Source organism: Aegilops tauschii, unplaced genomic scaffold, assembly GCF_002575655.3.
Source record: "Aegilops tauschii subsp. strangulata cultivar AL8/78 unplaced genomic scaffold, Aet v6.0 ptg000574l_obj, whole genome shotgun sequence".
In the NCBI taxonomy this organism is placed as follows: Eukaryota; Viridiplantae; Streptophyta; class Magnoliopsida; order Poales; family Poaceae; genus Aegilops; species Aegilops tauschii.
In genome coordinates, this window is record NW_027332812.1 from 131,720 (window position 1) to 153,661 (window position 21,942).

At 51.1% G+C, this 21,942-nt stretch overlaps 52 non-coding genes across 52 annotated transcripts; all 52 read right to left on the bottom strand.

The window, feature by feature from the left end:
- Nucleotides 1-125: 125 nt before the first annotated feature.
- LOC141032261 (5S ribosomal RNA) lies at nt 126-244 on the bottom strand. Its single transcript, XR_012194263.1, has one exon. It is a non-coding gene; the product is annotated as a 5S ribosomal RNA (ribosomal RNA).
- A 302-nt stretch (nt 245-546) lies between these two features.
- Nucleotides 547-665, bottom strand: LOC141032262 (5S ribosomal RNA). Its single transcript, XR_012194264.1, has one exon. It is a non-coding gene; the product is annotated as a 5S ribosomal RNA (ribosomal RNA).
- A 302-nt stretch (nt 666-967) lies between these two features.
- Nucleotides 968-1,086, bottom strand: LOC141032263 (5S ribosomal RNA). The gene has a single exon (XR_012194265.1). It is a non-coding gene; the product is annotated as a 5S ribosomal RNA (ribosomal RNA).
- A 302-nt stretch (nt 1,087-1,388) lies between these two features.
- Nucleotides 1,389-1,507, bottom strand: LOC141032265 (5S ribosomal RNA). The gene has a single exon (XR_012194267.1). It is a non-coding gene; the product is annotated as a 5S ribosomal RNA (ribosomal RNA).
- A 302-nt stretch (nt 1,508-1,809) lies between these two features.
- Nucleotides 1,810-1,928, bottom strand: LOC141032266 (5S ribosomal RNA). The gene has a single exon (XR_012194268.1). It is a non-coding gene; the product is annotated as a 5S ribosomal RNA (ribosomal RNA).
- A 302-nt stretch (nt 1,929-2,230) lies between these two features.
- LOC141032267 (5S ribosomal RNA) lies at nt 2,231-2,349 on the bottom strand. The gene has a single exon (XR_012194269.1). It is a non-coding gene; the product is annotated as a 5S ribosomal RNA (ribosomal RNA).
- A 302-nt stretch (nt 2,350-2,651) lies between these two features.
- On the bottom strand, nt 2,652-2,770 carry LOC141032268 (5S ribosomal RNA). Its single transcript, XR_012194270.1, has one exon. It is a non-coding gene; the product is annotated as a 5S ribosomal RNA (ribosomal RNA).
- A 302-nt stretch (nt 2,771-3,072) lies between these two features.
- LOC141032269 (5S ribosomal RNA) lies at nt 3,073-3,191 on the bottom strand. Its single transcript, XR_012194271.1, has one exon. It is a non-coding gene; the product is annotated as a 5S ribosomal RNA (ribosomal RNA).
- A 302-nt stretch (nt 3,192-3,493) lies between these two features.
- LOC141032270 (5S ribosomal RNA) lies at nt 3,494-3,612 on the bottom strand. The gene has a single exon (XR_012194272.1). It is a non-coding gene; the product is annotated as a 5S ribosomal RNA (ribosomal RNA).
- Nucleotides 3,613-3,914: 302 nt separating this feature from the next.
- Nucleotides 3,915-4,033, bottom strand: LOC141032271 (5S ribosomal RNA). The gene has a single exon (XR_012194273.1). It is a non-coding gene; the product is annotated as a 5S ribosomal RNA (ribosomal RNA).
- Nucleotides 4,034-4,335: 302 nt separating this feature from the next.
- On the bottom strand, nt 4,336-4,454 carry LOC141032272 (5S ribosomal RNA). The gene has a single exon (XR_012194274.1). It is a non-coding gene; the product is annotated as a 5S ribosomal RNA (ribosomal RNA).
- A 400-nt stretch (nt 4,455-4,854) lies between these two features.
- On the bottom strand, nt 4,855-4,973 carry LOC141032273 (5S ribosomal RNA). Its single transcript, XR_012194275.1, has one exon. It is a non-coding gene; the product is annotated as a 5S ribosomal RNA (ribosomal RNA).
- A 302-nt stretch (nt 4,974-5,275) lies between these two features.
- LOC141032540 (5S ribosomal RNA) lies at nt 5,276-5,394 on the bottom strand. Its single transcript, XR_012194536.1, has one exon. It is a non-coding gene; the product is annotated as a 5S ribosomal RNA (ribosomal RNA).
- A 302-nt stretch (nt 5,395-5,696) lies between these two features.
- Nucleotides 5,697-5,815, bottom strand: LOC141032274 (5S ribosomal RNA). The gene has a single exon (XR_012194276.1). It is a non-coding gene; the product is annotated as a 5S ribosomal RNA (ribosomal RNA).
- Nucleotides 5,816-6,117: 302 nt separating this feature from the next.
- On the bottom strand, nt 6,118-6,236 carry LOC141032276 (5S ribosomal RNA). The gene has a single exon (XR_012194278.1). It is a non-coding gene; the product is annotated as a 5S ribosomal RNA (ribosomal RNA).
- A 302-nt stretch (nt 6,237-6,538) lies between these two features.
- Nucleotides 6,539-6,657, bottom strand: LOC141032277 (5S ribosomal RNA). Its single transcript, XR_012194279.1, has one exon. It is a non-coding gene; the product is annotated as a 5S ribosomal RNA (ribosomal RNA).
- A 302-nt stretch (nt 6,658-6,959) lies between these two features.
- Nucleotides 6,960-7,078, bottom strand: LOC141032278 (5S ribosomal RNA). The gene has a single exon (XR_012194280.1). It is a non-coding gene; the product is annotated as a 5S ribosomal RNA (ribosomal RNA).
- A 302-nt stretch (nt 7,079-7,380) lies between these two features.
- On the bottom strand, nt 7,381-7,499 carry LOC141032279 (5S ribosomal RNA). Its single transcript, XR_012194281.1, has one exon. It is a non-coding gene; the product is annotated as a 5S ribosomal RNA (ribosomal RNA).
- A 400-nt stretch (nt 7,500-7,899) lies between these two features.
- On the bottom strand, nt 7,900-8,018 carry LOC141032280 (5S ribosomal RNA). Its single transcript, XR_012194282.1, has one exon. It is a non-coding gene; the product is annotated as a 5S ribosomal RNA (ribosomal RNA).
- Nucleotides 8,019-8,320: 302 nt separating this feature from the next.
- On the bottom strand, nt 8,321-8,439 carry LOC141032541 (5S ribosomal RNA). Its single transcript, XR_012194537.1, has one exon. It is a non-coding gene; the product is annotated as a 5S ribosomal RNA (ribosomal RNA).
- A 302-nt stretch (nt 8,440-8,741) lies between these two features.
- LOC141032281 (5S ribosomal RNA) lies at nt 8,742-8,860 on the bottom strand. The gene has a single exon (XR_012194283.1). It is a non-coding gene; the product is annotated as a 5S ribosomal RNA (ribosomal RNA).
- A 302-nt stretch (nt 8,861-9,162) lies between these two features.
- On the bottom strand, nt 9,163-9,281 carry LOC141032282 (5S ribosomal RNA). The gene has a single exon (XR_012194284.1). It is a non-coding gene; the product is annotated as a 5S ribosomal RNA (ribosomal RNA).
- Nucleotides 9,282-9,583: 302 nt separating this feature from the next.
- On the bottom strand, nt 9,584-9,702 carry LOC141032283 (5S ribosomal RNA). Its single transcript, XR_012194285.1, has one exon. It is a non-coding gene; the product is annotated as a 5S ribosomal RNA (ribosomal RNA).
- A 302-nt stretch (nt 9,703-10,004) lies between these two features.
- On the bottom strand, nt 10,005-10,123 carry LOC141032284 (5S ribosomal RNA). Its single transcript, XR_012194286.1, has one exon. It is a non-coding gene; the product is annotated as a 5S ribosomal RNA (ribosomal RNA).
- Nucleotides 10,124-10,425: 302 nt separating this feature from the next.
- Nucleotides 10,426-10,544, bottom strand: LOC141032285 (5S ribosomal RNA). Its single transcript, XR_012194287.1, has one exon. It is a non-coding gene; the product is annotated as a 5S ribosomal RNA (ribosomal RNA).
- Nucleotides 10,545-10,846: 302 nt separating this feature from the next.
- On the bottom strand, nt 10,847-10,965 carry LOC141032287 (5S ribosomal RNA). Its single transcript, XR_012194289.1, has one exon. It is a non-coding gene; the product is annotated as a 5S ribosomal RNA (ribosomal RNA).
- A 294-nt stretch (nt 10,966-11,259) lies between these two features.
- LOC141032288 (5S ribosomal RNA) lies at nt 11,260-11,378 on the bottom strand. Its single transcript, XR_012194290.1, has one exon. It is a non-coding gene; the product is annotated as a 5S ribosomal RNA (ribosomal RNA).
- A 302-nt stretch (nt 11,379-11,680) lies between these two features.
- LOC141032289 (5S ribosomal RNA) lies at nt 11,681-11,799 on the bottom strand. The gene has a single exon (XR_012194291.1). It is a non-coding gene; the product is annotated as a 5S ribosomal RNA (ribosomal RNA).
- A 302-nt stretch (nt 11,800-12,101) lies between these two features.
- Nucleotides 12,102-12,220, bottom strand: LOC141032290 (5S ribosomal RNA). The gene has a single exon (XR_012194292.1). It is a non-coding gene; the product is annotated as a 5S ribosomal RNA (ribosomal RNA).
- A 302-nt stretch (nt 12,221-12,522) lies between these two features.
- Nucleotides 12,523-12,641, bottom strand: LOC141032291 (5S ribosomal RNA). The gene has a single exon (XR_012194293.1). It is a non-coding gene; the product is annotated as a 5S ribosomal RNA (ribosomal RNA).
- A 302-nt stretch (nt 12,642-12,943) lies between these two features.
- Nucleotides 12,944-13,062, bottom strand: LOC141032292 (5S ribosomal RNA). Its single transcript, XR_012194294.1, has one exon. It is a non-coding gene; the product is annotated as a 5S ribosomal RNA (ribosomal RNA).
- Nucleotides 13,063-13,364: 302 nt separating this feature from the next.
- LOC141032293 (5S ribosomal RNA) lies at nt 13,365-13,483 on the bottom strand. The gene has a single exon (XR_012194295.1). It is a non-coding gene; the product is annotated as a 5S ribosomal RNA (ribosomal RNA).
- Nucleotides 13,484-13,785: 302 nt separating this feature from the next.
- On the bottom strand, nt 13,786-13,904 carry LOC141032294 (5S ribosomal RNA). The gene has a single exon (XR_012194296.1). It is a non-coding gene; the product is annotated as a 5S ribosomal RNA (ribosomal RNA).
- Nucleotides 13,905-14,206: 302 nt separating this feature from the next.
- LOC141032526 (5S ribosomal RNA) lies at nt 14,207-14,325 on the bottom strand. Its single transcript, XR_012194522.1, has one exon. It is a non-coding gene; the product is annotated as a 5S ribosomal RNA (ribosomal RNA).
- A 302-nt stretch (nt 14,326-14,627) lies between these two features.
- Nucleotides 14,628-14,746, bottom strand: LOC141032295 (5S ribosomal RNA). The gene has a single exon (XR_012194297.1). It is a non-coding gene; the product is annotated as a 5S ribosomal RNA (ribosomal RNA).
- A 302-nt stretch (nt 14,747-15,048) lies between these two features.
- Nucleotides 15,049-15,167, bottom strand: LOC141032296 (5S ribosomal RNA). Its single transcript, XR_012194298.1, has one exon. It is a non-coding gene; the product is annotated as a 5S ribosomal RNA (ribosomal RNA).
- A 302-nt stretch (nt 15,168-15,469) lies between these two features.
- LOC141032298 (5S ribosomal RNA) lies at nt 15,470-15,588 on the bottom strand. The gene has a single exon (XR_012194300.1). It is a non-coding gene; the product is annotated as a 5S ribosomal RNA (ribosomal RNA).
- A 302-nt stretch (nt 15,589-15,890) lies between these two features.
- LOC141032299 (5S ribosomal RNA) lies at nt 15,891-16,009 on the bottom strand. The gene has a single exon (XR_012194301.1). It is a non-coding gene; the product is annotated as a 5S ribosomal RNA (ribosomal RNA).
- Nucleotides 16,010-16,311: 302 nt separating this feature from the next.
- Nucleotides 16,312-16,430, bottom strand: LOC141032300 (5S ribosomal RNA). Its single transcript, XR_012194302.1, has one exon. It is a non-coding gene; the product is annotated as a 5S ribosomal RNA (ribosomal RNA).
- A 302-nt stretch (nt 16,431-16,732) lies between these two features.
- LOC141032302 (5S ribosomal RNA) lies at nt 16,733-16,851 on the bottom strand. Its single transcript, XR_012194303.1, has one exon. It is a non-coding gene; the product is annotated as a 5S ribosomal RNA (ribosomal RNA).
- A 302-nt stretch (nt 16,852-17,153) lies between these two features.
- LOC141032303 (5S ribosomal RNA) lies at nt 17,154-17,272 on the bottom strand. Its single transcript, XR_012194304.1, has one exon. It is a non-coding gene; the product is annotated as a 5S ribosomal RNA (ribosomal RNA).
- Nucleotides 17,273-17,574: 302 nt separating this feature from the next.
- Nucleotides 17,575-17,693, bottom strand: LOC141032304 (5S ribosomal RNA). The gene has a single exon (XR_012194305.1). It is a non-coding gene; the product is annotated as a 5S ribosomal RNA (ribosomal RNA).
- A 302-nt stretch (nt 17,694-17,995) lies between these two features.
- On the bottom strand, nt 17,996-18,114 carry LOC141032305 (5S ribosomal RNA). The gene has a single exon (XR_012194306.1). It is a non-coding gene; the product is annotated as a 5S ribosomal RNA (ribosomal RNA).
- Nucleotides 18,115-18,416: 302 nt separating this feature from the next.
- LOC141032306 (5S ribosomal RNA) lies at nt 18,417-18,535 on the bottom strand. The gene has a single exon (XR_012194307.1). It is a non-coding gene; the product is annotated as a 5S ribosomal RNA (ribosomal RNA).
- A 302-nt stretch (nt 18,536-18,837) lies between these two features.
- On the bottom strand, nt 18,838-18,956 carry LOC141032307 (5S ribosomal RNA). The gene has a single exon (XR_012194308.1). It is a non-coding gene; the product is annotated as a 5S ribosomal RNA (ribosomal RNA).
- A 302-nt stretch (nt 18,957-19,258) lies between these two features.
- Nucleotides 19,259-19,377, bottom strand: LOC141032308 (5S ribosomal RNA). Its single transcript, XR_012194309.1, has one exon. It is a non-coding gene; the product is annotated as a 5S ribosomal RNA (ribosomal RNA).
- A 302-nt stretch (nt 19,378-19,679) lies between these two features.
- Nucleotides 19,680-19,798, bottom strand: LOC141032310 (5S ribosomal RNA). The gene has a single exon (XR_012194311.1). It is a non-coding gene; the product is annotated as a 5S ribosomal RNA (ribosomal RNA).
- A 302-nt stretch (nt 19,799-20,100) lies between these two features.
- LOC141032311 (5S ribosomal RNA) lies at nt 20,101-20,219 on the bottom strand. The gene has a single exon (XR_012194312.1). It is a non-coding gene; the product is annotated as a 5S ribosomal RNA (ribosomal RNA).
- A 302-nt stretch (nt 20,220-20,521) lies between these two features.
- Nucleotides 20,522-20,640, bottom strand: LOC141032312 (5S ribosomal RNA). The gene has a single exon (XR_012194313.1). It is a non-coding gene; the product is annotated as a 5S ribosomal RNA (ribosomal RNA).
- A 302-nt stretch (nt 20,641-20,942) lies between these two features.
- Nucleotides 20,943-21,061, bottom strand: LOC141032313 (5S ribosomal RNA). Its single transcript, XR_012194314.1, has one exon. It is a non-coding gene; the product is annotated as a 5S ribosomal RNA (ribosomal RNA).
- Nucleotides 21,062-21,363: 302 nt separating this feature from the next.
- On the bottom strand, nt 21,364-21,482 carry LOC141032314 (5S ribosomal RNA). The gene has a single exon (XR_012194315.1). It is a non-coding gene; the product is annotated as a 5S ribosomal RNA (ribosomal RNA).
- A 302-nt stretch (nt 21,483-21,784) lies between these two features.
- On the bottom strand, nt 21,785-21,903 carry LOC141032315 (5S ribosomal RNA). Its single transcript, XR_012194316.1, has one exon. It is a non-coding gene; the product is annotated as a 5S ribosomal RNA (ribosomal RNA).
- Nucleotides 21,904-21,942: the final 39 nt, after the last annotated feature.

A 21,942-nucleotide genomic window follows, 5' to 3' on the forward strand; every position in this document is an offset into this window, starting at 1 on the left:
CTAGACGCGTGAATAATGAGCAGCGAGCTAAAACTTACCGTAAACGTGCAAAATAATAAAACGTGCTAAACATACGTCGCGCTCGTGCGTTTTGTTTTGCACGCGGTGCAAAACAAATTAAAAAGGGAATGCAACACGAGGACTTCCCAGGAGGTCACCCATCCTAGTACTACTCTCGCCCAAGCACGCTTAACTTCGGAGTTCTGATGGGATCCGGTGCTTTAGTGCTGGTATGATCGCATCCGACATGTTACCCCCGTCTTCGTCCCTTATGCTTGCCCCTCCCAGCTCCACTACACACACGATTGCACATTCCTTTGGCCGCTCCCGCTCAACTACGGAGACGAGTTTTACCACGGTTCAACCGCACCAGTGCCTATTTACCATGGTTTCGACCCCTTTCAGAACACGCTTGCCGCCGCTAGACGCGTGAATAATGAGCAGCGAGCTAAAACTTACCGTAAACGTGCAAAATAATAAAACGTGCTAAACATACGTCGCGCTCGTGCGTTTTGTTTTGCACGCGGTGCAAAACAAATTAAAAAGGGAATGCAACACGAGGACTTCCCAGGAGGTCACCCATCCTAGTACTACTCTCGCCCAAGCACGCTTAACTTCGGAGTTCTGATGGGATCCGGTGCTTTAGTGCTGGTATGATCGCATCCGACATGTTACCCCCGTCTTCGTCCCTTATGCTTGCCCCTCCCAGCTCCACTACACACACGATTGCACATTCCTTTGGCCGCTCCCGCTCAACTACGGAGACGAGTTTTACCACGGTTCAACCGCACCAGTGCCTATTTACCATGGTTTCGACCCCTTTCAGAACACGCTTGCCGCCGCTAGACGCGTGAATAATGAGCAGCGAGCTAAAACTTACCGTAAACGTGCAAAATAATAAAACGTGCTAAACATACGTCGCGCTCGTGCGTTTTGTTTTGCACGCGGTGCAAAACAAATTAAAAAGGGAATGCAACACGAGGACTTCCCAGGAGGTCACCCATCCTAGTACTACTCTCGCCCAAGCACGCTTAACTTCGGAGTTCTGATGGGATCCGGTGCTTTAGTGCTGGTATGATCGCATCCGACATGTTACCCCCGTCTTCGTCCCTTATGCTTGCCCCTCCCAGCTCCACTACACACACGATTGCACATTCCTTTGGCCGCTCCCGCTCAACTACGGAGACGAGTTTTACCACGGTTCAACCGCACCAGTGCCTATTTACCATGGTTTCGACCCCTTTCAGAACACGCTTGCCGCCGCTAGACGCGTGAATAATGAGCAGCGAGCTAAAACTTACCGTAAACGTGCAAAATAATAAAACGTGCTAAACATACGTCGCGCTCGTGCGTTTTGTTTTGCACGCGGTGCAAAACAAATTAAAAAGGGAATGCAACACGAGGACTTCCCAGGAGGTCACCCATCCTAGTACTACTCTCGCCCAAGCACGCTTAACTTCGGAGTTCTGATGGGATCCGGTGCTTTAGTGCTGGTATGATCGCATCCGACATGTTACCCCCGTCTTCGTCCCTTATGCTTGCCCCTCCCAGCTCCACTACACACACGATTGCACATTCCTTTGGCCGCTCCCGCTCAACTACGGAGACGAGTTTTACCACGGTTCAACCGCACCAGTGCCTATTTACCATGGTTTCGACCCCTTTCAGAACACGCTTGCCGCCGCTAGACGCGTGAATAATGAGCAGCGAGCTAAAACTTACCGTAAACGTGCAAAATAATAAAACGTGCTAAACATACGTCGCGCTCGTGCGTTTTGTTTTGCACGCGGTGCAAAACAAATTAAAAAGGGAATGCAACACGAGGACTTCCCAGGAGGTCACCCATCCTAGTACTACTCTCGCCCAAGCACGCTTAACTTCGGAGTTCTGATGGGATCCGGTGCTTTAGTGCTGGTATGATCGCATCCGACATGTTACCCCCGTCTTCGTCCCTTATGCTTGCCCCTCCCAGCTCCACTACACACACGATTGCACATTCCTTTGGCCGCTCCCGCTCAACTACGGAGACGAGTTTTACCACGGTTCAACCGCACCAGTGCCTATTTACCATGGTTTCGACCCCTTTCAGAACACGCTTGCCGCCGCTAGACGCGTGAATAATGAGCAGCGAGCTAAAACTTACCGTAAACGTGCAAAATAATAAAACGTGCTAAACATACGTCGCGCTCGTGCGTTTTGTTTTGCACGCGGTGCAAAACAAATTAAAAAGGGAATGCAACACGAGGACTTCCCAGGAGGTCACCCATCCTAGTACTACTCTCGCCCAAGCACGCTTAACTTCGGAGTTCTGATGGGATCCGGTGCTTTAGTGCTGGTATGATCGCATCCGACATGTTACCCCCGTCTTCGTCCCTTATGCTTGCCCCTCCCAGCTCCACTACACACACGATTGCACATTCCTTTGGCCGCTCCCGCTCAACTACGGAGACGAGTTTTACCACGGTTCAACCGCACCAGTGCCTATTTACCATGGTTTCGACCCCTTTCAGAACACGCTTGCCGCCGCTAGACGCGTGAATAATGAGCAGCGAGCTAAAACTTACCGTAAACGTGCAAAATAATAAAACGTGCTAAACATACGTCGCGCTCGTGCGTTTTGTTTTGCACGCGGTGCAAAACAAATTAAAAAGGGAATGCAACACGAGGACTTCCCAGGAGGTCACCCATCCTAGTACTACTCTCGCCCAAGCACGCTTAACTTCGGAGTTCTGATGGGATCCGGTGCTTTAGTGCTGGTATGATCGCATCCGACATGTTACCCCCGTCTTCGTCCCTTATGCTTGCCCCTCCCAGCTCCACTACACACACGATTGCACATTCCTTTGGCCGCTCCCGCTCAACTACGGAGACGAGTTTTACCACGGTTCAACCGCACCAGTGCCTATTTACCATGGTTTCGACCCCTTTCAGAACACGCTTGCCGCCGCTAGACGCGTGAATAATGAGCAGCGAGCTAAAACTTACCGTAAACGTGCAAAATAATAAAACGTGCTAAACATACGTCGCGCTCGTGCGTTTTGTTTTGCACGCGGTGCAAAACAAATTAAAAAGGGAATGCAACACGAGGACTTCCCAGGAGGTCACCCATCCTAGTACTACTCTCGCCCAAGCACGCTTAACTTCGGAGTTCTGATGGGATCCGGTGCTTTAGTGCTGGTATGATCGCATCCGACATGTTACCCCCGTCTTCGTCCCTTATGCTTGCCCCTCCCAGCTCCACTACACACACGATTGCACATTCCTTTGGCCGCTCCCGCTCAACTACGGAGACGAGTTTTACCACGGTTCAACCGCACCAGTGCCTATTTACCATGGTTTCGACCCCTTTCAGAACACGCTTGCCGCCGCTAGACGCGTGAATAATGAGCAGCGAGCTAAAACTTACCGTAAACGTGCAAAATAATAAAACGTGCTAAACATACGTCGCGCTCGTGCGTTTTGTTTTGCACGCGGTGCAAAACAAATTAAAAAGGGAATGCAACACGAGGACTTCCCAGGAGGTCACCCATCCTAGTACTACTCTCGCCCAAGCACGCTTAACTTCGGAGTTCTGATGGGATCCGGTGCTTTAGTGCTGGTATGATCGCATCCGACATGTTACCCCCGTCTTCGTCCCTTATGCTTGCCCCTCCCAGCTCCACTACACACACGATTGCACATTCCTTTGGCCGCTCCCGCTCAACTACGGAGACGAGTTTTACCACGGTTCAACCGCACCAGTGCCTATTTACCATGGTTTCGACCCCTTTCAGAACACGCTTGCCGCCGCTAGACGCGTGAATAATGAGCAGCGAGCTAAAACTTACCGTAAACGTGCAAAATAATAAAACGTGCTAAACATACGTCGCGCTCGTGCGTTTTGTTTTGCACGCGGTGCAAAACAAATTAAAAAGGGAATGCAACACGAGGACTTCCCAGGAGGTCACCCATCCTAGTACTACTCTCGCCCAAGCACGCTTAACTTCGGAGTTCTGATGGGATCCGGTGCTTTAGTGCTGGTATGATCGCATCCGACATGTTACCCCCGTCTTCGTCCCTTATGCTTGCCCCTCCCAGCTCCACTACACACACGATTGCACATTCCTTTGGCCGCTCCCGCTCAACTACGGAGACGAGTTTTACCACGGTTCAACCGCACCAGTGCCTATTTACCATGGTTTCGACCCCTTTCAGAACACGCTTGCCGCCGCTAGACGCGTGAATAATGAGCAGCGAGCTAAAACTTACCGTAAACGTGCAAAATAATAAAACGTGCTAAACATACGTCGCGCTCGTGCGTTTTGTTTTGCACGCGGTGCAAAACAAATTAAAAAGGGAATGCAACACGAGGACTTCCCAGGAGGTCACCCATCCTAGTACTACTCTCGCCCAAGCACGCTTAACTTCGGAGTTCTGATGGGATCCGGTGCTTTAGTGCTGGTATGATCGCATCCGACATGTTACCCCCGTCTTCGTCCCTTATGCTTGCCCCTCCCAGCTCCACTACACACACGATTGCACATTCCTTTGGCCGCTCCCGCTCAACTACGGAGACGAGTTACCCCCGTCTTCGTCCCTTATGCTTGCCCCTCCCAGCTCCACTACACACACGATTGCACATTCCTTTGGCCGCTCCCGCTCAACTACGGAGACGAGTTTTACCACGGTTCAACCGCACCAGTGCCTATTTACCATGGTTTCGACCCCTTTCAGAACACGCTTGCCGCCGCTAGACGCGTGAATAATGAGCAGCGAGCTAAAACTTACCGTAAACGTGCAAAATAATAAAACGTGCTAAACATACGTCGCGCTCGTGCGTTTTGTTTTGCACGCGGTGCAAAACAAATTAAAAAGGGAATGCAACACGAGGACTTCCCAGGAGGTCACCCATCCTAGTACTACTCTCGCCCAAGCACGCTTAACTTCGGAGTTCTGATGGGATCCGGTGCTTTAGTGCTGGTATGATCGCATCCGACATGTTACCCCCGTCTTCGTCCCTTATGCTTGCCCCTCCCAGCTCCACTACACACACGATTGCACATTCCTTTGGCCGCTCCCGCTCAACTACGGAGACGAGTTTTACCACGGTTCAACCGCACCAGTGCCTATTTACCATGGTTTCGACCCCTTTCAGAACACGCTTGCCGCCGCTAGACGCGTGAATAATGAGCAGCGAGCTAAAACTTACCGTAAACGTGCAAAATAATAAAACGTGCTAAACATACGTCGCGCTCGTGCGTTTTGTTTTGCACGCGGTGCAAAACAAATTAAAAAGGGAATGCAACACGAGGACTTCCCAGGAGGTCACCCATCCTAGTACTACTCTCGCCCAAGCACGCTTAACTTCGGAGTTTTGATGGGATCCGGTGCTTTAGTGCTGGTATGATCGCATCCGACATGTTACCCCCGTCTTCGTCCCTTATGCTTGCCCCTCCCAGCTCCACTACACACACGATTGCACATTCCTTTGGCCGCTCCCGCTCAACTACGGAGACGAGTTTTACCACGGTTCAACCGCACCAGTGCCTATTTACCATGGTTTCGACCCCTTTCAGAACACGCTTGCCGCCGCTAGACGCGTGAATAATGAGCAGCGAGCTAAAACTTACCGTAAACGTGCAAAATAATAAAACGTGCTAAACATACGTCGCGCTCGTGCGTTTTGTTTTGCACGCGGTGCAAAACAAATTAAAAAGGGAATGCAACACGAGGACTTCCCAGGAGGTCACCCATCCTAGTACTACTCTCGCCCAAGCACGCTTAACTTCGGAGTTCTGATGGGATCCGGTGCTTTAGTGCTGGTATGATCGCATCCGACATGTTACCCCCGTCTTCGTCCCTTATGCTTGCCCCTCCCAGCTCCACTACACACACGATTGCACATTCCTTTGGCCGCTCCCGCTCAACTACGGAGACGAGTTTTACCACGGTTCAACCGCACCAGTGCCTATTTACCATGGTTTCGACCCCTTTCAGAACACGCTTGCCGCCGCTAGACGCGTGAATAATGAGCAGCGAGCTAAAACTTACCGTAAACGTGCAAAATAATAAAACGTGCTAAACATACGTCGCGCTCGTGCGTTTTGTTTTGCACGCGGTGCAAAACAAATTAAAAAGGGAATGCAACACGAGGACTTCCCAGGAGGTCACCCATCCTAGTACTACTCTCGCCCAAGCACGCTTAACTTCGGAGTTCTGATGGGATCCGGTGCTTTAGTGCTGGTATGATCGCATCCGACATGTTACCCCCGTCTTCGTCCCTTATGCTTGCCCCTCCCAGCTCCACTACACACACGATTGCACATTCCTTTGGCCGCTCCCGCTCAACTACGGAGACGAGTTTTACCACGGTTCAACCGCACCAGTGCCTATTTACCATGGTTTCGACCCCTTTCAGAACACGCTTGCCGCCGCTAGACGCGTGAATAATGAGCAGCGAGCTAAAACTTACCGTAAACGTGCAAAATAATAAAACGTGCTAAACATACGTCGCGCTCGTGCGTTTTGTTTTGCACGCGGTGCAAAACAAATTAAAAAGGGAATGCAACACGAGGACTTCCCAGGAGGTCACCCATCCTAGTACTACTCTCGCCCAAGCACGCTTAACTTCGGAGTTCTGATGGGATCCGGTGCTTTAGTGCTGGTATGATCGCATCCGACATGTTACCCCCGTCTTCGTCCCTTATGCTTGCCCCTCCCAGCTCCACTACACACACGATTGCACATTCCTTTGGCCGCTCCCGCTCAACTACGGAGACGAGTTTTACCACGGTTCAACCGCACCAGTGCCTATTTACCATGGTTTCGACCCCTTTCAGAACACGCTTGCCGCCGCTAGACGCGTGAATAATGAGCAGCGAGCTAAAACTTACCGTAAACGTGCAAAATAATAAAACGTGCTAAACATACGTCGCGCTCGTGCGTTTTGTTTTGCACGCGGTGCAAAACAAATTAAAAAGGGAATGCAACACGAGGACTTCCCAGGAGGTCACCCATCCTAGTACTACTCTCGCCCAAGCACGCTTAACTTCGGAGTTCTGATGGGATCCGGTGCTTTAGTGCTGGTATGATCGCATCCGACATGTTACCCCCGTCTTCGTCCCTTATGCTTGCCCCTCCCAGCTCCACTACACACACGATTGCACATTCCTTTGGCCGCTCCCGCTCAACTACGGAGACGAGTTTTACCACGGTTCAACCGCACCAGTGCCTATTTACCATGGTTTCGACCCCTTTCAGAACACGCTTGCCGCCGCTAGACGCGTGAATAATGAGCAGCGAGCTAAAACTTACCGTAAACGTGCAAAATAATAAAACGTGCTAAACATACGTCGCGCTCGTGCGTTTTGTTTTGCACGCGGTGCAAAACAAATTAAAAAGGGAATGCAACACGAGGACTTCCCAGGAGGTCACCCATCCTAGTACTACTCTCGCCCAAGCACGCTTAACTTCGGAGTTCTGATGGGATCCGGTGCTTTAGTGCTGGTATGATCGCATCCGACATGTTACCCCCGTCTTCGTCCCTTATGCTTGCCCCTCCCAGCTCCACTACACACACGATTGCACATTCCTTTGGCCGCTCCCGCTCAACTACGGAGACGAGTTACCCCCGTCTTCGTCCCTTATGCTTGCCCCTCCCAGCTCCACTACACACACGATTGCACATTCCTTTGGCCGCTCCCGCTCAACTACGGAGACGAGTTTTACCACGGTTCAACCGCACCAGTGCCTATTTACCATGGTTTCGACCCCTTTCAGAACACGCTTGCCGCCGCTAGACGCGTGAATAATGAGCAGCGAGCTAAAACTTACCGTAAACGTGCAAAATAATAAAACGTGCTAAACATACGTCGCGCTCGTGCGTTTTGTTTTGCACGCGGTGCAAAACAAATTAAAAAGGGAATGCAACACGAGGACTTCCCAGGAGGTCACCCATCCTAGTACTACTCTCGCCCAAGCACGCTTAACTTCGGAGTTCTGATGGGATCCGGTGCTTTAGTGCTGGTATGATCGCATCCGACATGTTACCCCCGTCTTCGTCCCTTATGCTTGCCCCTCCCAGCTCCACTACACACACGATTGCACATTCCTTTGGCCGCTCCCGCTCAACTACGGAGACGAGTTTTACCACGGTTCAACCGCACCAGTGCCTATTTACCATGGTTTCGACCCCTTTCAGAACACGCTTGCCGCCGCTAGACGCGTGAATAATGAGCAGCGAGCTAAAACTTACCGTAAACGTGCAAAATAATAAAACGTGCTAAACATACGTCGCGCTCGTGCGTTTTGTTTTGCACGCGGTGCAAAACAAATTAAAAAGGGAATGCAACACGAGGACTTCCCAGGAGGTCACCCATCCTAGTACTACTCTCGCCCAAGCACGCTTAACTTCGGAGTTTTGATGGGATCCGGTGCTTTAGTGCTGGTATGATCGCATCCGACATGTTACCCCCGTCTTCGTCCCTTATGCTTGCCCCTCCCAGCTCCACTACACACACGATTGCACATTCCTTTGGCCGCTCCCGCTCAACTACGGAGACGAGTTTTACCACGGTTCAACCGCACCAGTGCCTATTTACCATGGTTTCGACCCCTTTCAGAACACGCTTGCCGCCGCTAGACGCGTGAATAATGAGCAGCGAGCTAAAACTTACCGTAAACGTGCAAAATAATAAAACGTGCTAAACATACGTCGCGCTCGTGCGTTTTGTTTTGCACGCGGTGCAAAACAAATTAAAAAGGGAATGCAACACGAGGACTTCCCAGGAGGTCACCCATCCTAGTACTACTCTCGCCCAAGCACGCTTAACTTCGGAGTTCTGATGGGATCCGGTGCTTTAGTGCTGGTATGATCGCATCCGACATGTTACCCCCGTCTTCGTCCCTTATGCTTGCCCCTCCCAGCTCCACTACACACACGATTGCACATTCCTTTGGCCGCTCCCGCTCAACTACGGAGACGAGTTTTACCACGGTTCAACCGCACCAGTGCCTATTTACCATGGTTTCGACCCCTTTCAGAACACGCTTGCCGCCGCTAGACGCGTGAATAATGAGCAGCGAGCTAAAACTTACCGTAAACGTGCAAAATAATAAAACGTGCTAAACATACGTCGCGCTCGTGCGTTTTGTTTTGCACGCGGTGCAAAACAAATTAAAAAGGGAATGCAACACGAGGACTTCCCAGGAGGTCACCCATCCTAGTACTACTCTCGCCCAAGCACGCTTAACTTCGGAGTTCTGATGGGATCCGGTGCTTTAGTGCTGGTATGATCGCATCCGACATGTTACCCCCGTCTTCGTCCCTTATGCTTGCCCCTCCCAGCTCCACTACACACACGATTGCACATTCCTTTGGCCGCTCCCGCTCAACTACGGAGACGAGTTTTACCACGGTTCAACCGCACCAGTGCCTATTTACCATGGTTTCGACCCCTTTCAGAACACGCTTGCCGCCGCTAGACGCGTGAATAATGAGCAGCGAGCTAAAACTTACCGTAAACGTGCAAAATAATAAAACGTGCTAAACATACGTCGCGCTCGTGCGTTTTGTTTTGCACGCGGTGCAAAACAAATTAAAAAGGGAATGCAACACGAGGACTTCCCAGGAGGTCACCCATCCTAGTACTACTCTCGCCCAAGCACGCTTAACTTCGGAGTTCTGATGGGATCCGGTGCTTTAGTGCTGGTATGATCGCATCCGACATGTTACCCCCGTCTTCGTCCCTTATGCTTGCCCCTCCCAGCTCCACTACACACACGATTGCACATTCCTTTGGCCGCTCCCGCTCAACTACGGAGACGAGTTTTACCACGGTTCAACCGCACCAGTGCCTATTTACCATGGTTTCGACCCCTTTCAGAACACGCTTGCCGCCGCTAGACGCGTGAATAATGAGCAGCGAGCTAAAACTTACCGTAAACGTGCAAAATAATAAAACGTGCTAAACATACGTCGCGCTCGTGCGTTTTGTTTTGCACGCGGTGCAAAACAAATTAAAAAGGGAATGCAACACGAGGACTTCCCAGGAGGTCACCCATCCTAGTACTACTCTCGCCCAAGCACGCTTAACTTCGGAGTTCTGATGGGATCCGGTGCTTTAGTGCTGGTATGATCGCATCCGACATGTTACCCCCGTCTTCGTCCCTTATGCTTGCCCCTCCCAGCTCCACTACACACACGATTGCACATTCCTTTGGCCGCTCCCGCTCAACTACGGAGACGAGTTTTACCACGGTTCAACCGCACCAGTGCCTATTTACCATGGTTTCGACCCCTTTCAGAACACGCTTGCCGCCGCTAGACGCGTGAATAATGAGCAGCGAGCTAAAACTTACCGTAAACGTGCAAAATAATAAAACGTGCTAAACATACGTCGCGCTCGTGCGTTTTGTTTTGCACGCGGTGCAAAACAAATTAAAAAGGGAATGCAACACGAGGACTTCCCAGGAGGTCACCCATCCTAGTACTACTCTCGCCCAAGCACGCTTAACTTCGGAGTTCTGATGGGATCCGGTGCTTTAGTGCTGGTATGATCGCATCCGACATGTTACCCCCGTCTTCGTCCCTTATGCTTGCCCCTCCCAGCTCCACTACACACACGATTGCACATTCCTTTGGCCGCTCCCGCTCAACTACGGAGACGAGTTTTACCACGGTTCAACCGCACCAGTGCCTATTTACCATGGTTTCGACCCCTTTCAGAACACGCTTGCCGCCGCTAGACGCGTGAATAATGAGCAGCGAGCTAAAACTTACCGTAAACGTGCAAAATAATAAAACGTGCTAAACATACGTCGCGCTCGTGCGTTTTGTTTTGCACGCGGTGCAAAACAAATTAAAAAGGGAATGCAACACGAGGACTTCCCAGGAGGTCACCCATCCTAGTACTACTCTCGCCCAAGCACGCTTAACTTCGGAGTTCTGATGGGATCCGGTGCTTTAGTGCTGGTATGATCGCATCCGACATGTTACCCCCGTCTTCGTCCCTTATGCTTGCCCCTCCCAGCTCCACTACACACACGATTGCACATTCCTTTGGCCGCTCCCGCTCAACTACGGAGACGAGTTTTACCACGGTTCAACCGCACCAGTGCCTATTTACCATGGTTTCGACCCCTTTCAGAACACGCTTGCCGCCGCTAGACGCGTGAATAATGAGCAGCGAGCTAAAACTTACCGTAAACGTGCAAAATAATAAAACGTGCTAAACATACGTCGCGCTCGTGCGTTTTGTTTTGCACGCGGTGCAAAACAAGGGAATGCAACACGAGGACTTCCCAGGAGGTCACCCATCCTAGTACTACTCTCGCCCAAGCACGCTTAACTTCGGAGTTCTGATGGGATCCGGTGCTTTAGTGCTGGTATGATCGCATCCGACATGTTACCCCCGTCTTCGTCCCTTATGCTTGCCCCTCCCAGCTCCACTACACACACGATTGCACATTCCTTTGGCCGCTCCCGCTCAACTACGGAGACGAGTTTTACCACGGTTCAACCGCACCAGTGCCTATTTACCATGGTTTCGACCCCTTTCAGAACACGCTTGCCGCCGCTAGACGCGTGAATAATGAGCAGCGAGCTAAAACTTACCGTAAACGTGCAAAATAATAAAACGTGCTAAACATACGTCGCGCTCGTGCGTTTTGTTTTGCACGCGGTGCAAAACAAATTAAAAAGGGAATGCAACACGAGGACTTCCCAGGAGGTCACCCATCCTAGTACTACTCTCGCCCAAGCACGCTTAACTTCGGAGTTCTGATGGGATCCGGTGCTTTAGTGCTGGTATGATCGCATCCGACATGTTACCCCCGTCTTCGTCCCTTATGCTTGCCCCTCCCAGCTCCACTACACACACGATTGCACATTCCTTTGGCCGCTCCCGCTCAACTACGGAGACGAGTTTTACCACGGTTCAACCGCACCAGTGCCTATTTACCATGGTTTCGACCCCTTTCAGAACACGCTTGCCGCCGCTAGACGCGTGAATAATGAGCAGCGAGCTAAAACTTACCGTAAACGTGCAAAATAATAAAACGTGCTAAACATACGTCGCGCTCGTGCGTTTTGTTTTGCACGCGGTGCAAAACAAATTAAAAAGGGAATGCAACACGAGGACTTCCCAGGAGGTCACCCATCCTAGTACTACTCTCGCCCAAGCACGCTTAACTTCGGAGTTCTGATGGGATCCGGTGCTTTAGTGCTGGTATGATCGCATCCGACATGTTACCCCCGTCTTCGTCCCTTATGCTTGCCCCTCCCAGCTCCACTACACACACGATTGCACATTCCTTTGGCCGCTCCCGCTCAACTACGGAGACGAGTTTTACCACGGTTCAACCGCACCAGTGCCTATTTACCATGGTTTCGACCCCTTTCAGAACACGCTTGCCGCCGCTAGACGCGTGAATAATGAGCAGCGAGCTAAAACTTACCGTAAACGTGCAAAATAATAAAACGTGCTAAACATACGTCGCGCTCGTGCGTTTTGTTTTGCACGCGGTGCAAAACAAATTAAAAAGGGAATGCAACACGAGGACTTCCCAGGAGGTCACCCATCCTAGTACTACTCTCGCCCAAGCACGCTTAACTTCGGAGTTCTGATGGGATCCGGTGCTTTAGTGCTGGTATGATCGCATCCGACATGTTACCCCCGTCTTCGTCCCTTATGCTTGCCCCTCCCAGCTCCACTACACACACGATTGCACATTCCTTTGGCCGCTCCCGCTCAACTACGGAGACGAGTTTTACCACGGTTCAACCGCACCAGTGCCTATTTACCATGGTTTCGACCCCTTTCAGAACACGCTTGCCGCCGCTAGACGCGTGAATAATGAGCAGCGAGCTAAAACTTACCGTAAACGTGCAAAATAATAAAACGTGCTAAACATACGTCGCGCTCGTGCGTTTTGTTTTGCACGCGGTGCAAAACAAATTAAAAAGGGAATGCAACACGAGGACTTCCCAGGAGGTCACCCATCCTAGTACTACTCTCGCCCAAGCACGCTTAACTTCGGAGTTCTGATGGGATCCGGTGCTTTAGTGCTGGTATGATCGCATCCGACATGTTACCCCCGTCTTCGTCCCTTATGCTTGCCCCTCCCAGCTCCACTACACACACGATTGCACATTCCTTTGGCCGCTCCCGCTCAACTACGGAGACGAGTTTTACCACGGTTCAACCGCACCAGTGCCTATTTACCATGGTTTCGACCCCTTTCAGAACACGCTTGCCGCCGCTAGACGCGTGAATAATGAGCAGCGAGCTAAAACTTACCGTAAACGTGCAAAATAATAAAACGTGCTAAACATACGTCGCGCTCGTGCGTTTTGTTTTGCACGCGGTGCAAAACAAATTAAAAAGGGAATGCAACACGAGGACTTCCCAGGAGGTCACCCATCCTAGTACTACTCTCGCCCAAGCACGCTTAACTTCGGAGTTCTGATGGGATCCGGTGCTTTAGTGCTGGTATGATCGCATCCGACATGTTACCCCCGTCTTCGTCCCTTATGCTTGCCCCTCCCAGCTCCACTACACACACGATTGCACATTCCTTTGGCCGCTCCCGCTCAACTACGGAGACGAGTTTTACCACGGTTCAACCGCACCAGTGCCTATTTACCATGGTTTCGACCCCTTTCAGAACACGCTTGCCGCCGCTAGACGCGTGAATAATGAGCAGCGAGCTAAAACTTACCGTAAACGTGCAAAATAATAAAACGTGCTAAACATACGTCGCGCTCGTGCGTTTTGTTTTGCACGCGGTGCAAAACAAATTAAAAAGGGAATGCAACACGAGGACTTCCCAGGAGGTCACCCATCCTAGTACTACTCTCGCCCAAGCACGCTTAACTTCGGAGTTCTGATGGGATCCGGTGCTTTAGTGCTGGTATGATCGCATCCGACATGTTACCCCCGTCTTCGTCCCTTATGCTTGCCCCTCCCAGCTCCACTACACACACGATTGCACATTCCTTTGGCCGCTCCCGCTCAACTACGGAGACGAGTTTTACCACGGTTCAACCGCACCAGTGCCTATTTACCATGGTTTCGACCCCTTTCAGAACACGCTTGCCGCCGCTAGACGCGTGAATAATGAGCAGCGAGCTAAAACTTACCGTAAACGTGCAAAATAATAAAACGTGCTAAACATACGTCGCGCTCGTGCGTTTTGTTTTGCACGCGGTGCAAAACAAATTAAAAAGGGAATGCAACACGAGGACTTCCCAGGAGGTCACCCATCCTAGTACTACTCTCGCCCAAGCATGCTTAACTTCGGAGTTCTGATGGGATCCGGTGCTTTAGTGCTGGTATGATCGCATCCGACATGTTACCCCCGTCTTCGTCCCTTATGCTTGCCCCTCCCAGCTCCACTACACACACGATTGCACATTCCTTTGGCCGCTCCCGCTCAACTACGGAGACGAGTTTTACCACGGTTCAACCGCACCAGTGCCTATTTACCATGGTTTCGACCCCTTTCAGAACACGCTTGCCGCCGCTAGACGCGTGAATAATGAGCAGCGAGCTAAAACTTACCGTAAACGTGCAAAATAATAAAACGTGCTAAACATACGTCGCGCTCGTGCGTTTTGTTTTGCACGCGGTGCAAAACAAATTAAAAAGGGAATGCAACACGAGGACTTCCCAGGAGGTCACCCATCCTAGTACTACTCTCGCCCAAGCACGCTTAACTTCGGAGTTCTGATGGGATCCGGTGCTTTAGTGCTGGTATGATCGCATCCGACATGTTACCCCCGTCTTCGTCCCTTATGCTTGCCCCTCCCAGCTCCACTACACACACGATTGCACATTCCTTTGGCCGCTCCCGCTCAACTACGGAGACGAGTTTTACCACGGTTCAACCGCACCAGTGCCTATTTACCATGGTTTCGACCCCTTTCAGAACACGCTTGCCGCCGCTAGACGCGTGAATAATGAGCAGCGAGCTAAAACTTACCGTAAACGTGCAAAATAATAAAACGTGCTAAACATACGTCGCGCTCGTGCGTTTTGTTTTGCACGCGGTGCAAAACAAATTAAAAAGGGAATGCAACACGAGGACTTCCCAGGAGGTCACCCATCCTAGTACTACTCTCGCCCAAGCACGCTTAACTTCGGAGTTCTGATGGGATCCGGTGCTTTAGTGCTGGTATGATCGCATCCAACATGTTACCCCCGTCTTCGTCCCTTATGCTTGCCCCTCCCAGCTCCACTACACACACGATTGCACATTCCTTTGGCCGCTCCCGCTCAACTACGGAGACGAGTTTTACCACGGTTCAACCGCACCAGTGCCTATTTACCATGGTTTCGACCCCTTTCAGAACACGCTTGCCGCCGCTAGACGCGTGAATAATGAGCAGCGAGCTAAAACTTACCGTAAACGTGCAAAATAATAAAACGTGCTAAACATACGTCGCGCTCGTGCGTTTTGTTTTGCACGCGGTGCAAAACAAATTAAAAAGGGAATGCAACACGAGGACTTCCCAGGAGGTCACCCATCCTAGTACTACTCTCGCCCAAGCACGCTTAACTTCGGAGTTCTGATGGGATCCGGTGCTTTAGTGCTGGTATGATCGCATCCGACATGTTACCCCCGTCTTCGTCCCTTATGCTTGCCCCTCCCAGCTCCACTACACACACGATTGCACATTCCTTTGGCCGCTCCCGCTCAACTACGGAGACGAGTTTTACCACGGTTCAACCGCACCAGTGCCTATTTACCATGGTTTCGACCCCTTTCAGAACACGCTTGCCGCCGCTAGACGCGTGAATAATGAGCAGCGAGCTAAAACTTACCGTAAACGTGCAAAATAATAAAACGTGCTAAACATACGTCGCGCTCGTGCGTTTTGTTTTGCACGCGGTGCAAAACAAATTAAAAAGGGAATGCAACACGAGGACTTCCCAGGAGGTCACCCATCCTAGTACTACTCTCGCCCAAGCACGCTTAACTTCGGAGTTCTGATGGGATCCGGTGCTTTAGTGCTGGTATGATCGCATCCGACATGTTACCCCCGTCTTCGTCCCTTATGCTTGCCCCTCCCAGCTCCACTACACACACGATTGCACATTCCTTTGGCCGCTCCCGCTCAACTACGGAGACGAGTTTTACCACGGTTCAACCGCACCAGTGCCTATTTACCATGGTTTCGACCCCTTTCAGAACACGCTTGCCGCCGCTAGACGCGTGAATAATGAGCAGCGAGCTAAAACTTACCGTAAACGTGCAAAATAATAAAACGTGCTAAACATACGTCGCGCTCGTGCGTTTTGTTTTGCACGCGGTGCAAAACAAATTAAAAAGGGAATGCAACACGAGGACTTCCCAGGAGGTCACCCATCCTAGTACTACTCTCGCCCAAGCACGCTTAACTTCGGAGTTCTGATGGGATCCGGTGCTTTAGTGCTGGTATGATCGCATCCGACATGTTACCCCCGTCTTCGTCCCTTATGCTTGCCCCTCCCAGCTCCACTACACACACGATTGCACATTCCTTTGGCCGCTCCCGCTCAACTACGGAGACGAGTTTTACCACGGTTCAACCGCACCAGTGCCTATTTACCATGGTTTCGACCCCTTTCAGAACACGCTTGCCGCCGCTAGACGCGTGAATAATGAGCAGCGAGCTAAAACTTACCGTAAACGTGCAAAATAATAAAACGTGCTAAACATACGTCGCGCTCGTGCGTTTTGTTTTGCACGCGGTGCAAAACAAATTAAAAAGGGAATGCAACACGAGGACTTCCCAGGAGGTCACCCATCCTAGTACTACTCTCGCCCAAGCACGCTTAACTTCGGAGTTCTGATGGGATCCGGTGCTTTAGTGCTGGTATGATCGCATCCGACATGTTACCCCCGTCTTCGTCCCTTATGCTTGCCCCTCCCAGCTCCACTACACACACGATTGCACATTCCTTTGGCCGCTCCCGCTCAACTACGGAGACGAGTTTTACCACGGTTCAACCGCACCAGTGCCTATTTACCATGGTTTCGACCCCTTTCAGAACACGCTTGCCGCCGCTAGACGCGTGAATAATGAGCAGCGAGCTAAAACTTACCGTAAACGTGCAAAATAATAAAACGTGCTAAACATACGTCGCGCTCGTGCGTTTTGTTTTGCACGCGGTGCAAAACAAATTAAAAAGGGAATGCAACACGAGGACTTCCCAGGAGGTCACCCATCCTAGTACTACTCTCGCCCAAGCACGCTTAACTTCGGAGTTCTGATGGGATCCGGTGCTTTAGTGCTGGTATGATCGCATCCGACATGTTACCCCCGTCTTCGTCCCTTATGCTTGCCCCTCCCAGCTCCACTACACACACGATTGCACATTCCTTTGGCCGCTCCCGCTCAACTACGGAGACGAGTTTTACCACGGTTCAACCGCACCAGTGCCTATTTACCATGGTTTCGACCCCTTTCAGAACACGCTTGCCGCCGCTAGACGCGTGAATAATGAGCAGCGAGCTAAAACTTACCGTAAACGTGCAAAATAATAAAACGTGCTAAACATACGTCGCGCTCGTGCGTTTTGTTTTGCACGCGGTGCAAAACAAATTAAAAAGGGAATGCAACACGAGGACTTCCCAGGAGGTCACCCATCCTAGTACTACTCTCGCCCAAGCACGCTTAACTTCGGAGTTCTGATGGGATCCGGTGCTTTAGTGCTGGTATGATCGCATCCGACATGTTACCCCCGTCTTCGTCCCTTATGCTTGCCCCTCCCAGCTCCACTACACACACGATTGCACATTCCTTTGGCCGCTCCCGCTCAACTACGGAGACGAGTTTTACCACGGTTCAACCGCACCAGTGCCTATTTACCATGGTTTCGACCCCTTTCAGAACACGCTTGCCGCCGCTAGACGCGTGAATAATGAGCAGCGAGCTAAAACTTACCGTAAACGTGCAAAATAATAAAACGTGCTAAACATACGTCGCGCTCGTGCGTTTTGTTTTGCACGCGGTGCAAAACAAATTAAAAAGGGAATGCAACACGAGGACTTCCCAGGAGGTCACCCATCCTAGTACTACTCTCGCCCAAGCACGCTTAACTTCGGAGTTCTGATGGGATCCGGTGCTTTAGTGCTGGTATGATCGCATCCGACATGTTACCCCCGTCTTCGTCCCTTATGCTTGCCCCTCCCAGCTCCACTACACACACGATTGCACATTCCTTTGGCCGCTCCCGCTCAACTACGGAGACGAGTTTTACCACGGTTCAACCGCACCAGTGCCTATTTACCATGGTTTCGACCCCTTTCAGAACACGCTTGCCGCCGCTAGACGCGTGAATAATGAGCAGCGAGCTAAAACTTACCGTAAACGTGCAAAATAATAAAACGTGCTAAACATACGTCGCGCTCGTGCGTTTTGTTTTGCACGCGGTGCAAAACAAATTAAAAAGGGAATGCAACACGAGGACTTCCCAGGAGGTCACCCATCCTAGTACTACTCTCGCCCAAGCACGCTTAACTTCGGAGTTCTGATGGGATCCGGTGCTTTAGTGCTGGTATGATCGCATCCGACATGTTACCCCCGTCTTCGTCCCTTATGCTTGCCCCTCCCAGCTCCACTACACACACGATTGCACATTCCTTTGGCCGCTCCCGCTCAACTACGGAGACGAGTTTTACCACGGTTCAACCGCACCAGTGCCTATTTACCATGGTTTCGACCCCTTTCAGAACACGCTTGCCGCCGCTAGACGCGTGAATAATGAGCAGCGAGCTAAAACTTACCGTAAACGTGCAAAATAATAAAACGTGCTAAACATACGTCGCGCTCGTGCGTTTTGTTTTGCACGCGGTGCAAAACAAATTAAAAAGGGAATGCAACACGAGGACTTCCCAGGAGGTCACCCATCCTAGTACTACTCTCGCCCAAGCACGCTTAACTTCGGAGTTCTGATGGGATCCGGTGCTTTAGTGCTGGTATGATCGCATCCGACATGTTACCCCCGTCTTCGTCCCTTATGCTTGCCCCTCCCAGCTCCACTACACACACGATTGCACATTCCTTTGGCCGCTCCCGCTCAACTACGGAGACGAGTTTTACCACGGTTCAACCGCACCAGTGCCTATTTACCATGGTTTCGACCCCTTTCAGAACACGCTTGCCGCCGCTAGACGCGTGAATAATGAGCAGCGAGCTAAAACTTACCGTAAACGTGCAAAATAATAAAACGTGCTAAACATACGTCGCGCTCGTGCGTTTTGTTTTGCACGCGGTGCAAAACAAATTAAAAAGGGAATGCAACACGAGGACTTCCCAGGAGGTCACCCATCCTAGTACTACTCTCGCCCAAGCACGCTTAACTTCGGAGTTCTGATGGGATCCGGTGCTTTAGTGCTGGTATGATCGCATCCGACATGTTACCCCCGTCTTCGTCCCTTATGCTTGCCCCTCCCAGCTCCACTACACACACGATTGCACATTCCTTTGGCCGCTCCCGCTCAACTACGGAGACGAGTTTTACCACGGTTCAACCGCACCAGTGCCTATTTACCATGGTTTCGACCCCTTTCAGAACACGCTTGCCGCCGCTAGACGCGTGAATAATGAGCAGCGAGCTAAAACTTACCGTAAACGTGCAAAATAATAAAACGTGCTAAACATACGTCGCGCTCGTGCGTTTTGTTTTGCACGCGGTGCAAAACAAATTAAAAAGGGAATGCAACACGAGGACTTCCCAGGAGGTCACCCATCCTAGTACTACTCTCGCCCAAGCACGCTTAACTTCGGAGTTCTGATGGGATCCGGTGCTTTAGTGCTGGTATGATCGCATCCGACATGTTACCCCCGTCTTCGTCCCTTATGCTTGCCCCTCCCAGCTCCACTACACACACGATTGCACATTCCTTTGGCCGCTCCCGCTCAACTACGGAGACGAGTTTTACCACGGTTCAACCGCACCAGTGCCTATTTACCATGGTTTCGACCCCTTTCAGAACACGCTTGCCGCCGCTAGACGCGTGAATAATGAGCAGCGAGCTAAAACTTACCGTAAACGTGCAAAATAATAAAACGTGCTAAACATACGTCGCGCTCGTGCGTTTTGTTTTGCACGCGGTGCAAAACAAATTAAAAAGGGAATGCAACACGAGGACTTCCCAGGAGGTCACCCATCCTAGTACTACTCTCGCCCAAGCACGCTTAACTTCGGAGTTCTGATGGGATCCGGTGCTTTAGTGCTGGTATGATCGCATCCGACATGTTACCCCCGTCTTCGTCCCTTATGCTTGCCCCTCCCAGCTCCACTACACACACGATTGCACATTCCTTTGGCCGCTCCCGCTCAACTACGGAGACGAGTTTTACCACGGTTCAACCGCACCAGTGCCTATTTACCATGGTTTCGACCCCTTTCAGAACACGCTTGCCGCCGCTAGACGCGTGAATAATGAGCAGCGAGCTAAAACTTACCGTAAACGTGCAAAATAATAAAACGTGCTAAACATACGTCGCGCTCGTGCGTTTTGTTTTGCACGCGGTGCAAAACAAATTAAAAAGGGAATGCAACACGAGGACTTCCCAGGAGGTCACCCATCCTAGTACTACTCTCGCCCAAGCACGCTTAACTTCGGAGTTCTGATGGGATCCGGTGCTTTAGTGCTGGTATGATCGCATCCGACATGTTACCCCCGTCTTCGTCCCTTATGCTTGCCCCTCCCAGCTCCACTACACACACGATTGCACATTCCTTTGGCCGCTCCCGCTCAACTACGGAGACGAGTTTTACCACGGTTCAACCGCACCAGTGCCTATTTACCATGGTTTCGACCCCTTTCAGAACACGCTTGCCGCCGCTAGACGCGTGAATAATGAGCAGCGAGCTAAAACTTACCGTAAACGTGCAAAATAATAAAACGTGCTAAACATACGTCGCGCTCGTGCGTTTTGTTTTGCACGCGGTGCAAAACAAATTAAAAAGGGAATGCAACACGAGGACTTCCCAGGAGGTCACCCATCCTAGTACTACTCTCGCCCAAGCACGCTTAACTTCGGAGTTCTGATGGGATCCGGTGCTTTAGTGCTGGTATGATCGCATCCGACATGTTACCCCCGTCTTCGTCCCTTATGCTTGCCCCTCCCAGCTCCACTACACACACGATTGCACATTCCTTTGGCCGCTCCCGCTCAACTACGGAGACGAGTTTTACCACGGTTCAACCGCACCAGTGCCTATTTACCATGGTTTCGACCCCTTTCAGAACACGCTTGCCGCCGCTAGACGCGTGAATAATGAGCAGCGAGCTAAAACTTACCGTAAACGTGCAAAATAATAAAACGTGCTAAACATACGTCGCGCTCGTGCGTTTTGTTTTGCACGCGGTGCAAAACAAATTAAAAAGGGAATGCAACACGAGGACTTCCCAGGAGGTCACCCATCCTAGTACTACTCTCGCCCAAGCACGCTTAACTTCGGAGTTCTGATGGGATCCGGTGCTTTAGTGCTGGTATGATCGCATCCGACATGTTACCCCCGTCTTCGTCCCTTATGCTTGCCCCTCCCAGCTCCACTACACACACGATTGCACATTCCTTTGGCCGCTCCCGCTCAACTACGGAGACGAGTTTTACCACGGTTCAACCGCACCAGTGCCTATTTACCATGGTTTCGACCCCTTTCAGAACACGCTTGCCGCCGCTAGACGCGTGAATAATGAGCAGCGAGCTAAAACTTACCGTAAACGTGCAAAATAATAAAACGTGCTAAACATACGTCGCGCTCGTGCGTTTTGTTTTGCACGCGGTGCAAAACAAATTAAAAAGGGAATGCAACACGAGGACTTCCCAGGAGGTCACCCATCCTAGTACTACTCTCGCCCAAGCACGCTTAACTTCGGAGTTCTGATGGGATCCGGTGCTTTAGTGCTGGTATGATCGCATCCGACATGTTACCCCCGTCTTCGTCCCTTATGCTTGCCCCT